Below are 11733 nucleotides of genomic sequence, written 5' to 3'. Positions count from 1 at the left end.
CTTTTTGTTGTCCATATGTTTTCCAGTAGGGCTGTGAAAAAATAAAAAAATAAAAAACTGACTGTCTGCACCTGCACGTGATGTGCCACTGCATTGTGTAGAGTACGCGGTTTATCTGCATGTGTGTATGTACATGTATATGTCAACACGGCATGCTTTGTGCTGGTCTGGCGCGACAATTTCTAGGACGCAGTAATCGATATCATAATCGATAATCGAATCGATACAAGGGTAGGTTAACCGATAGTTGAAAAGTGTAATCGTTTCACCCCTAATTGATACCATATCCAAGTCTGACTCTCACCGTGAGATCCTGGCAACAATATTACCTGGTACATGACATATTCAGACACTGACATAAGCATCTTTTTGGAACAACACGTGTGCCTATCTGCTAGTGTAATGTGAAACACATGCAGAATCAGTCATAGATAATTTACCCCCTCACTGTTGTATGCGCAGACTCCGCTTCGCGGTGTCAAGTACTCTTCTTTCGGTGGGCTACTCCACTAAGGCGCTTGTCTTAAAGGATTCACATTCATCCTGCAAACCTACACGACTTGCATAGTTTTCACTGTCGGCCGAAGTGCGTGCATTGCACACATTGAGATTCACTCCCTCCGTACAGGCCAGCACAGAGCTGCCCACCAATTGAGTCTGTTTTGCGTACTCAGACTTCTGATTTTCCGTATCTTGCAGTGTTTTGCGTACTGCCGTGTACATTGCATGCATACTTGCACTATAAAGTTTTTTGACACGCACAGCATGTCGGTGGCTGCATTTGGTAGTGTAAAACATGTGTGACTTGTACTCACGACATTATTTTTTTGTGCTACATGTACATGTTGTCGTGGTACGGCATGCACTCGCTTTGGCAAGACTATTCATCGCTCAGCTTACACCTGATTTAGGTACCATTGCCTTTGGGTTATCCGTCATAATAATAATAATAATAATAATAATAACTTGCAATGCTTCTACACAGCTGATTGATCTCTTCGATTTTCTGTACCATTTGCTCAAATTCTGAAGTGCGAACAAGGAGTGATTTTCCGTACAAATACAGAAAAATATGGAGGGCTGGTACTTGGTAGCACTGCTAGTATGGTAGTGCCAGGCTAAGCTAGCTGGAAGATCAAATACTTGTTTGGTTCTTTCAGTAATTTTCACGACATATTTTCTTTATCATGATCCCCGGGGTGTGGCGTTCTTACGAATGCGGAAACTCAGTCTTTCTAACCGAGTCTCATGTGCACTGTGGATTTGTTCTTCTTTTTATTCACAATGCCATGCATCGATTCATCGCTTCTTCGCACCCGAGGTCCTGTGTAACAGCGATTTAAAGATTGGCTTTATCAAAATAGTGATCAGAGAGAGAGAGGATCAGTTGTGGCTGCTGTGACAGCATAGAGTGTAGATTGGTGTAAACATCATTGCCCAGCAGAACCGTATTCATAGGGACCTGCGTTTTTAAATTTTGGAAGCTATTTTTTAGAATTTTTACAGGCCCAATAAGCCTGAAGAGAAGAACACCTAACTTAGACTGTCCTAACGTTATCGAACGCACTGCCAAAGTAAAAACAACATTTGAAATGCAAGCTCCATTGTGCAAGCATGGAGGGCATGGGGAAGAGACGGAGAGGGTGAAAGTGAAGGAAATTTGTTCCGAAATCAAGAGAATCCGAGGAACCCTTGCTGCATTCTTCAGTTCGATAACGTCAGTGGGTGCATCTCAGATGTGTTGTGTGCCCAGACATACAAGTAGCACTAACCTGAGCATGAGAGCTGCTTGTCATCATCGTGGTCAGGAAAACGAAAGGACGAACGAAGAAGATTGCTGACCATGACGAAAAACAGTGCATATCCAGACGACAGACGGCTTGCCAGAATCAGTCTGGTGCATCTTCACGAATCTTCTTTCCTAATCGCATTCAGCAGTCAGCTTCGAGGTCAAGAGCGCGATGATATTTTCAGAAGGAATAATTTTCAAAATTTTTTAAATTTTGGAGAAGAAGCTTCCTTTCTAAAAAAAAGCGTTCCTTGCAAGGTGCCTTGCCGGACATGTCGTCGACAGCACAGTGTCGGCAGATTCACGTTTGTAGGCTGCAGACCCGGCAGACGTTTTGATCAGCCCGGCCTGGTGGTGAGATTTTGGTCCCGGGAGTACTAAAAACTGCTCGCATCCCAGGGTGCTCAGTTTCGCTCTATCCGATCGAGTAAGAGGTATATTATGCTCCGCAGGCCGCGAAAGAGAGCCCGTTACCTGGACCCCTACTCGCGCGGGTAGAGCGAAACTGAGCACCCTGGGATGCGAGCAGCTTTTTAGTACTCCCGGGTCCAAAATCTCACCACCAGGCCGGGATGATCAAAACGTCTGCCGGGTCTGCAGCCTACAAACGTGGATCTGCCGACACTGTGCTGTCGACGACATGTCCGGCAAGGCACCTCCTTGCGTGAAAGCAAGGAACGCTTTTTTTTTAGAAAGGAAGCTTCTTCTCCAAAATTTAAAATTTTTGAAAATTATTCCTTCTGAAAACATCATCGCGTTCTTGACCTCGAAGCTGACTGCTGAATGCGATTAGGAAAGAAGATTCCTGAAGAAACACCAGACTGATTCTGGCAAGCCGTCTGTCGTCTAGATATGCAGTTGTTCGTCATGCATGGTCAGCAATCTTCCTCGTTCGTCCTTTCGTTTTCCTGACCACGATGATGACAAGCAGCTCTCATGCTCAGGTTAGTGCTGTACTTGTATGTCTGGGCACACAACACATCTGAGATTCACCCACTGACGTTATCGAACTGAAGAATGCAGCAAGGGTTCCTCGGATTCTCTTGATTTCGGAACAAATTTCCTTCACTTTCACCCTCTCAGTCTCTTCCCCATGCCCTCCATGCATGCACAATGCAGCTTGCATTTCAATTGCTGTTTTTTATACTTTGGCAGTGCCTCTGCTACACTTTCATATAGAGTGAGGTCCTGTAAATAGGATCGAACATTGTTGGTGGTGGTGTGTGTGTGGGTGGGGGGGGGGGGGGGGGGGGGTACGTTTGCAGCCAGGATGTAGGAATGACACTTCTGCACAGCAGGTGGCAATAGTCAAAACTGGTCACTCTACAAATCCCATACCTGCCGACCTTTGCAAACCTGAGATCCAATGACATACCTAGGCATGAAAATGTATACAAAAGAAGCTCGCGGTGAGGCATGGAACTAGTGCACTTTTGGGTGCCTATTACCGCCCTCGATATCGGGACGGTCCCGGCCAAATCGGGATGGTTGTCAGGTATGAAATCCCAACCGAGAAAACCATTTAATTAAAAGATAAACTCGGCCAGGACATAGCGACTTTCTGTTTGCCGGGGGGGGGGGGGAGGGTCATCGTCCGCAATATTGGTAGAGTTACGGTTACATTGTATATGTAGATACATGTGCATCAGGGATTCATAGCACCTGGGGAGACGACATGAGACCTAAGTACCCAAAACGTTGTGAGTTGTGACCCCGGATGGGGTAGTTCTACGTGATCTGTGTTTCTATAGACCTTATTCGATAACGTGATTTTTGGACTCGCCTCCAGGGATTTGTTGTAAGCTGGGGCACGCGTACGTGAAACGAGTGGCAAGAAAGGCCCAGTTCGTACAAGGGAGTAGTAAAATACCGGTATTTTTCTACTCCTATGTTCCCACGCCGAGTCCACTGTGCACTGAGTGCAGGTCTCTTGCCGCTCCCTGGTTCCCGGGACCCTGGTTCACGTGATTGTGACGTTTATTGAATAAGGTCTACATGTATATGCGGGCATGCATAAATCAACCCTTCCACAAGGACGGCTCAAACAGGCAGCCAAGGAGTGAAAATTTCGCTCCTGGGGCTAGGAGTGAAACGAAGGCCTCAATTTGCCAGATGAACCTTCTCCATCGAAACGAACGAAGGTGTCGAATAATTCTTTTACCAGTTCACAGTTGCCGTTCACGCGCACTGCCCGGGGTGGGGGGGGGGGGGCTACTATGCACTTGTAGTGATACTTACCGTAAGCCAAGTGGAACACGACTAGTTGACTGCACAGACTACAGTACAGTATACATGCACATGTATACAGTGAAGATCAGTGCGTGCATGCCTGCCATAATCGTATGTTGACCTTCGTTCGAATTGAAAAGAGAGGGTCGTTTCGAAAAAGAAAAAAAGCTCGATGGAAGTATGATGCTGCTGACAATTCAAGACTCACTGAAGTCGCCTTTCTGGAATGGATCATGCACTCTAGGTTCATCCAATTGGATATGGACTCAAATCATTGTTACACCATTATTGTTTGGTTAGTTATTGTACATCCCATAGCATGTACAATCAACCTTGTGAATAATCTACCTCGGGTTTACAAAACAACTCGCAAATAACGACACAATCTTCAGATCTAGTGAACATTTGATTGCATACTTCCAACCTCACGAGTAACAACAATGCGAATAGCGACACTTTTCTCATTCACAATCGAGGGTCATTATTCCCCAGGTTGACTGCAATTGCCAATCAAACAGGAGGGGCGAAAGTCGACCACGGCTGAAAAGGCATAAAGAAAAATTAATGTATATCATGAGCTAGATGGCTGAAGGAGGAAGTAGGTTTTCTGAGAAAGCAAGAAACAGAGGTGAATGAAGCACCAGGTCTGTCCATGCAGTGGATAGAATTATTGCATTGAAAGACAGGCTCTTTACATCAGCTTGCTACTATTATACCTACATTTGCTTTCTGCCTTTTTCATGCAGGATTCTGAAAGCTGGAGCAGCTCTGCTTACCTCGACCACTGAACTTACAACTAACTTCCAACCAAGTACAAGGCAATATTATGATGAATCAAGCACGCTTGCCATCATGTCATCATTGCAAAGTACATCGACAACATAGATTTGGTGCCGACTATGTATGATGTAGAGTGTGCTCTATGTATCTATACTACTGATTGGCCTACATTGTACTTATGTGGGCTGAGAGTAATCGATTGTGCTATATGGCAGTTTACTTGTATGTCATAGATGTTAACATTGCACACAGCTTCTGAAATGCTTTCTGTTGCACTGGCCTACTGCGGCCCACTGCAAATAGATTGTAGTGGCATGGGCCATGCTATAATTATAGTAGTATACCGGTACTACACCAACAATTTCACTGGTGCACTGTACTTACTGGTACGAGTAGATCTACATCATGCACAGCCTTGTCACTGCTTTTCTCATTTTTTATTAATTTACTGTACTGTACACATTTTGGCACAGCTCTTCCACAAAGAGTTACTAGTATTTTCTTCTGCATACCTACTGTATACAGTGACCTGACTGGTAACATCTATGGCTGTGAAATCACAAATTTCTGGGTTGACAGCCTCGAACCTATACGATTTGTTTCTAAGAACGTGCTATAAGAAATTTTCTATTGAAGTATTCTACTGTAGCTCGCAGGAAATGGAGTGCAATTACGTAAAGTTTGGAACACCACTCTTCTGTGATTTGGATGTCAAATTATGAAATTCAGTGTGTGAGGTAAACCCATGCATGGCATACACTGCTATAGTATGACTCGGGGTAAAGTGTTCCAACGCATACTCATTATAGTGAATAGTTGTGTGACCAACGTTGTTGCTGCTGGATAAATAGTACATATTCTGAGATAACTGAAGCTACACAGCCATCTAATGTTCAGACATGCATCGAAGGGGCCGTAACGAGATCTGCAAGGCATGATTCTATACCTGTATTTGATGCTCTCTAGCCTAGGACATTCACCTGCCTCATTTTCTCTGTGCTGCATTGATGAGTCCATTAGTAACTAAAGGACGAAACAGCATGCTGTCTGCAGATTGGTAATTGTGTAAAGACAGACGTGTATGTAGTGGTAAAGCTCAGATACATGTGCAACATAACAATCCCGGTGTTTGACAACAGCACAAACCTACACCGCAATTCTTAATTTTGGGCTGTGGTGTTCTTAGTATTCCAGGTTGGATGTTCTGTAGGCTTCCACGTTCTTGGGCGCACGACTTTACTGTGCCGAAGAATATTTTCAGCCAATGAACCCAGAGCTTGGTGGCAGATGAGTGCCATGGAACAGCCTTTTGCATGTGGCTTTCACTACATGCACATGTATAACGTTCAATTGATGCGGAAAAATCAGACGAGGACTTTTGCAGTTATGAGCAAGGTCCCCACGAATGGTCATGTCACTTCACAGAATACATGAACTGATAGAGTAGACCTCGGTCCCCTCAGAGATTTATACTTAATATTCTTTACAACAAGGATCGATGTGTTCCTTCGGATGCCCTTTATCGACTTTCACACACTTCTCCTCTCTCCTTTCGTCATAAGCACCATCTCTGTACACTGGTTCATAAAGTATTTCTTCATAAAACCCCTTCACACATAATGAAGTACAATTGGTTTTCGACAAGCTCAACCCGTAACGCGCTTATCCTGCCTCTTGTTAAGTCAGCCCGGTATCTAAAGCCCCCCTTGTTTTCCGGTTATTCTCATTGGTTAACTGGGGACATGTCCAAAACCATAGTAAGTACTTGAGCTGCTCATGAGCCCCACAATTATCAGTCCCGCCGGTCTGGTTGGTCAGGTTATCACCAGACCACCTTGTTGGCCACCAACAAACGTTTCCTACCGTGGAGGACGTGTGTACCCGCCATGAAACTACCGGACCAATCAAAAACTGCTTCCGGCGGTACTGATTATAGTACAGGTTTAAGTTAAAAAGCGGCTCCATTTTGTCATACATTAAACCAACTCTGTCATTGCTATGCTACTCAAAAAGAGTAGTGATGTTTATTCACAAATGAATCACAATGCTATCAGAGAAATTCGATATTCTCCAATTTTAGAGGCACTGCAATACTATGCAAAATTAATGCTGCATGGTCATTGTTATGAAGCAGTCACCTCAGTACAGCAATTAAACAGGCTGATTATGTGAACGAGATTCACGGCAAATCTTCTTTCATCAGTGCTGTTCAGTCTTGAGTGGTCCACTGAGACAGGAAAACAACCTGTTCGGTCCTTCCATACGAGAAACAGAAATTGAACATGTTCCAGGGTGGAGGTGGCGAGTATCGGCAATGTAATGCACCTTTAGGCCAACATGACCATCATTCCGACATGGATTCTCAAACACCTTCGCTCGTGAGAGTGCCTCAGAGTGGTATTCATCAACAGATGGCAATCCTGTAAAACACATGAAAAGACATAGCAGCAACAGAAAGAAACCTAATGTTATAGAAACGAATTCGAAAAACAAAGTCTACTATTATTCTAATACAGTGAACCAAGGTACAACCACACTCCAGGAGGCAAGCAAAAGAGCATATAATCCGAAGGTTGCGATGCCTGTATGTATTGTATTTATGTATTTACGGATTCTCCACAGGCTAAATCGAGGGAGTCTTTGTCATGCCACACTGGATACAACATGCTACCAGAATCACTTTCCCCAGAATTGATGATCTTTTCTTAGGGTGTTATATAAGACACATCTGTAGCCACTTCATCTTGCTCACGAAATCATACACCACCACACAAACGGGTCCTTCGGCTATTATACTTTGGGTGGTACATGGTGATGTATGATATTGATAATCTATTGATACCATATTCAAGTCTGACTCTCACCGTGAGATCCTGGCAACAATATTACCTGGTACACGACATATTCAGACACTGACATAAGCATCTTTTTGGAACAACAGGTGTGCCTATCTGCTAGTGTAATGTGACACACATGCAGAACACATGCAGAATCAGTCGTAGCTAATTTTACCCCCTCACTGTTGTATGCGCAGACTCCACTTCGCGGTGTCAAGTACTCTTCTTTCGGTGGGCTACTCCACTAAGGCGCTTGTCTAAAAGGACTCACATTCATCCTGCAAACCAACACGACTTGCATAGTTTTCACTGTCGGCCAAAGTGCGTGCATTGCACACATTGAGATTCACTCCCTCCGTACAGGCCAGTACAGAGCTGCCCACCAATTGAGTCTGTTTTGCGTACTCAGACTTCTGATTTTCCGTATCTTGCAGTGTTTTGCGTACTGCCGTGTACATTGCATGCATACTTGCACTGTAATGTTTTTTGACACGCACATGCATGTCGGTGGCTGCATTTGGTAGTGTAAAACATGTGTGACTTGCACTCACGACATTATTATTTTTGTGCTACATGTACATGTTGTTGTGGTACGGCATGCACTCGCTTTGGTACAAGACTATTCATCACTCAGCTTACACTTGCAATGCTTCTACACAGCTGATTGATCCTCTCCGATTTTCTATACCATTTGCTCAATTTCTGTAGTGCGCACAAGGAGTGATTTTCCGTACAAATACAGAAAATATGGAGGGCTGGTACTTGGTAGCACTGCTAGTATGGTAGTACCAGGCTAAGCTGGCTGGAAGATCAAATACTTCTTTGGTTCTTTCAGTCATTTTCACGACATATGTTTTCTTTATCATGATCCCCGGGGTGTGACATTCTTATGAATGCAGAAACTCAGTCTTTCTAACCGAGTCTCACGTGCAATGTGAATTTGTTCTTCTTTTCTTCACAATGCCATGTATCGATTCATCGCTTCTTCCCACCCGAGATCCTATGCAACAGCGATTTAAAGATTGGCTTTATCAAATAGTTAATTCAGAGAGAGAGGATCAGTTGTGGATGCTGTGACAGCATAGAGTGTAGATTGGTGTAAACATCATTGCCCAGCAGAACCGTATTCACAGGGATCAGCGTTTAGCATATGGAAGCTATTTTTTTAGAATTTGTACACGTCCAATAAGCCTGAAGAGAAGAACACCTAACTTAGACTGTCCTAACGTTATCGAACGCACTGCCAAAGTAAAAACAACATTTGAAATGCAAACTCGATTGTGCATGCATGGAGGGCATGGGGAAGAGACTGAGAGGGTGAAAGTGAAGGAAATTTGTTCCGAAATCAAGAGAATCCGAGGAACCCTTGCTGCATTCTTCAGTTCGATAACGTCAGTGGGTGAATCTCAGATGTGTTGTGTGCCCAGACATACAAGTACAGCACTAACCTGAGCATGAGAGCTGCTTGTCATCATCGTGGTCAGGAAAACGAAAGGACGAACGAGGAAGATTGCTGACCATGCATGACCTGATGACGAACAACTGCATATCTAGACGACAGACGGCTTGCCAGAATCAGTCTGGTGTATCTTCAGGAATCTTCTTTCCTAATCGCATTCAGCAGTCAGCTTCGAGGTCAAGAACGCGATGATATTTTCAGAAGGAATAATTTTCAAAAATTTTAAATTTTGGAGAAGAAGCTTCCTTTCTAAAAAAAAAGCGTTCCTTGCTTTCACGCAAGGAGGTGCCTTGCCGGACATGTCGTCGACAGCACAGTGTCGGCAGATCCACGTTTGTAGGCTGCAGACCCGGCAGACGTTTTGATCATCCCGGCCTGGTGGTGAGATTTTGGACCCGGGAGTACTAAAAAGCTGCTCGCATCCCAGGGTGCTCAGTTTCGCTCTACCCGCGCGAGTAGGGGTCCAGGTAACGGGCTCTCTTTCGCGGCCTGCCGAGCATAATATACCTCCGAGTAAGGCTTCCAGAAAGGCCCTCAGGTGCGCGGCCTGCGGTGCCATAATATACCTCCAAGGCGGGTAGCGCCGAGGCCTGCGCCCGCGGCCGTACGCACGAGGCCTTGATGAAGGCGAAAAGTCCTGCCAGACCTCTATGATGGTGTTTCAGGTTTCGTCTTTTGCCTTTCTGGTATAAAAGCAAGACACGTATAGGGGTGGTGGTCGGGGACGTGATGGATTCAGCTTGTGAGTTTCAGCTCCTTCAGCTTGTGAGTTTCAGCTCCGTCCGCTTCTCATGGATGGGATGACCCAAAATTATCAGAAAAGTTCGTCAACTCCTTTTTTTAGTACATGTAGAACAGAAAGTGGAAAACTGATCGCGATGTGTGCCACTTATTTCAGCTTGCTTCTAAGCAGATAGATAGGTGCATGCTCTTTCGCTTATTCACAACTATCGCTCCTCTCCACTCACGACAACAAGAACTTGAGTTGAAAACTGACCACGATGTGTAGACACTTTCCATGTTGCCGTTTTTGGACAGGCTGTTTCCAGGTACCAGAGCATGTTCACAGTCGAATGTGAGATGCGAACTGAGCTGACAACGAAAAACTGCCACAGACCCCTGCAGAGCTAGACTGACAGAGTACGGGGTGCCATTGACGACGGGCTTTATTGCTACCGTATTTTTCCGTATCCATTGACCACGGGCTTTATCGGCTCATCAAGGCCACCGCGGGAACGTCGCTCATTGGCTACAACCATAGAAACGGTACGGTAAAAACCTGAATTCTCAGTCGAGTCTTCTAATCTCTATTTTCATCCTCAATTCTTCCAGCTGCCTCACTCATTCTCTCTCAGTTTATCGAAGTTAATAGACATCCTTAGCAAAAGTACGATAACGCTAACTTTTACGGTACTCACTCCCAGCCGTGACAAAAGACGTTATCAGATAACGGAAAAGCGTTATTACATTACAGAGCTCAAAATAACGGGCCGACGTTCGTTATGGAAACTCTGCAAAAAATGCAAAAACTCGCATTGTTTTGTAACTGGCGGGAGATAAAAAGCACGTGCAGATTGAGATGAGAGTCGAGATTGCTTCCTCTTGTGACATTTAGCTTTTTTGGCGAGTTTTGCCTTTCAGTTGACAATGTCTGCGTCCTCTGCTTCGTGTCTTTCTCCCTCTATCCCATCTGGCAAACAAAGGACCAGTTCCACGGCACTCCTGAGGAAGGAGCTGGAGAACCCTTACAGTCTTCGGTGCTGCGTTTAGGAAAGGTTTTCCAAGGACCTGGAAACAGCGAAAACTCATTTTCGCCGTGCTTTTGCTATTCCAGAGTAAAAGACCTCGCCAAGGTATTCTTTCGGAGCGACAGCAAACTAATCCCTGGTTCAAAATTTTGAATTTCCCGCATCTGTTTCCACGAAAATTCATATCGCCATGGTTGTCACGACTACTTAGTACTTCGTCTCAACTATAACGTACTTTGTGCTTAGGCCGCAACCACACTACGTAAAAATCACAGTACAAATTTTCATGCATATCTCAGTGCAAGTCGGTACGCAACCACACTACACTTTTCGGTCTGCATAGATGACGTTTTCACGCGACCAGCACGTGACGTTGTCGTACCAAAGCGTGTGCCATGCGCTGGAAAAGACCGGGAAATTCAAAAACAATGCTGGTGCTGATGCTATGTACGATGACCCGGTACAAAAGCAAAGTTGTACACAGGAGAAGGAGCGCGAAAACGACGAAAACGACAAACGTGGCTTTCTACAGGGGTGCGCCAGTTGCTGAAAACCTACAAAGCGCATTTTGCATTTCGCACGCGTCGGCATGACGATTTCTACTGTAATGCCGTTTGTACGTGATTTTGTACCTAGTGTGGTTGCAGCCTAAGGCCCTCTTCAGACTAGGTACAAAACAGCCTATAAGTCACATTTACATAGAAGTTTCCAAGACAACAACAAGAATCTGGCGGGAAGCCTAAAAAGCTGCCCGATCCTTTCAGGCAGGGTGCGAACCCTTGTAGAAGGCAACTTTCCTGCATTTATCGTACTTTCTCACTAGGTAGTTGTACAAACGTACAGACTTTGAACCCGGGTACGACTGCCGGCTGCTTTCACACGTACACATCC

The 11733-nt window shown here is 44.9% G+C and overlaps 1 long non-coding RNA gene across 1 annotated transcript; it reads left to right on the top strand.

Moving 5' to 3' along the window:
• Positions 1-2232: 2232 nt before the first annotated feature.
• LOC135813631 (uncharacterized) lies at positions 2233-5446 on the top strand. The gene is made up of 2 exons (XR_010553057.1): positions 2233-2733; positions 4765-5446. It is a non-coding gene; the product is annotated as an uncharacterized LOC135813631 (long non-coding RNA).
• Positions 5447-11733: the final 6287 nt, after the last annotated feature.

The sequence above is a fragment of the Sycon ciliatum genome, chromosome 4 (assembly GCF_964019385.1).
Source record: "Sycon ciliatum chromosome 4, ocSycCili1.1, whole genome shotgun sequence".
NCBI classification, from domain to species: domain Eukaryota; kingdom Metazoa; phylum Porifera; class Calcarea; order Leucosolenida; family Sycettidae; genus Sycon; species Sycon ciliatum.
The sequence above is the reverse complement of the archived record's forward strand: the minus strand, read 5'-3'. Positions and strand labels throughout refer to the sequence as shown.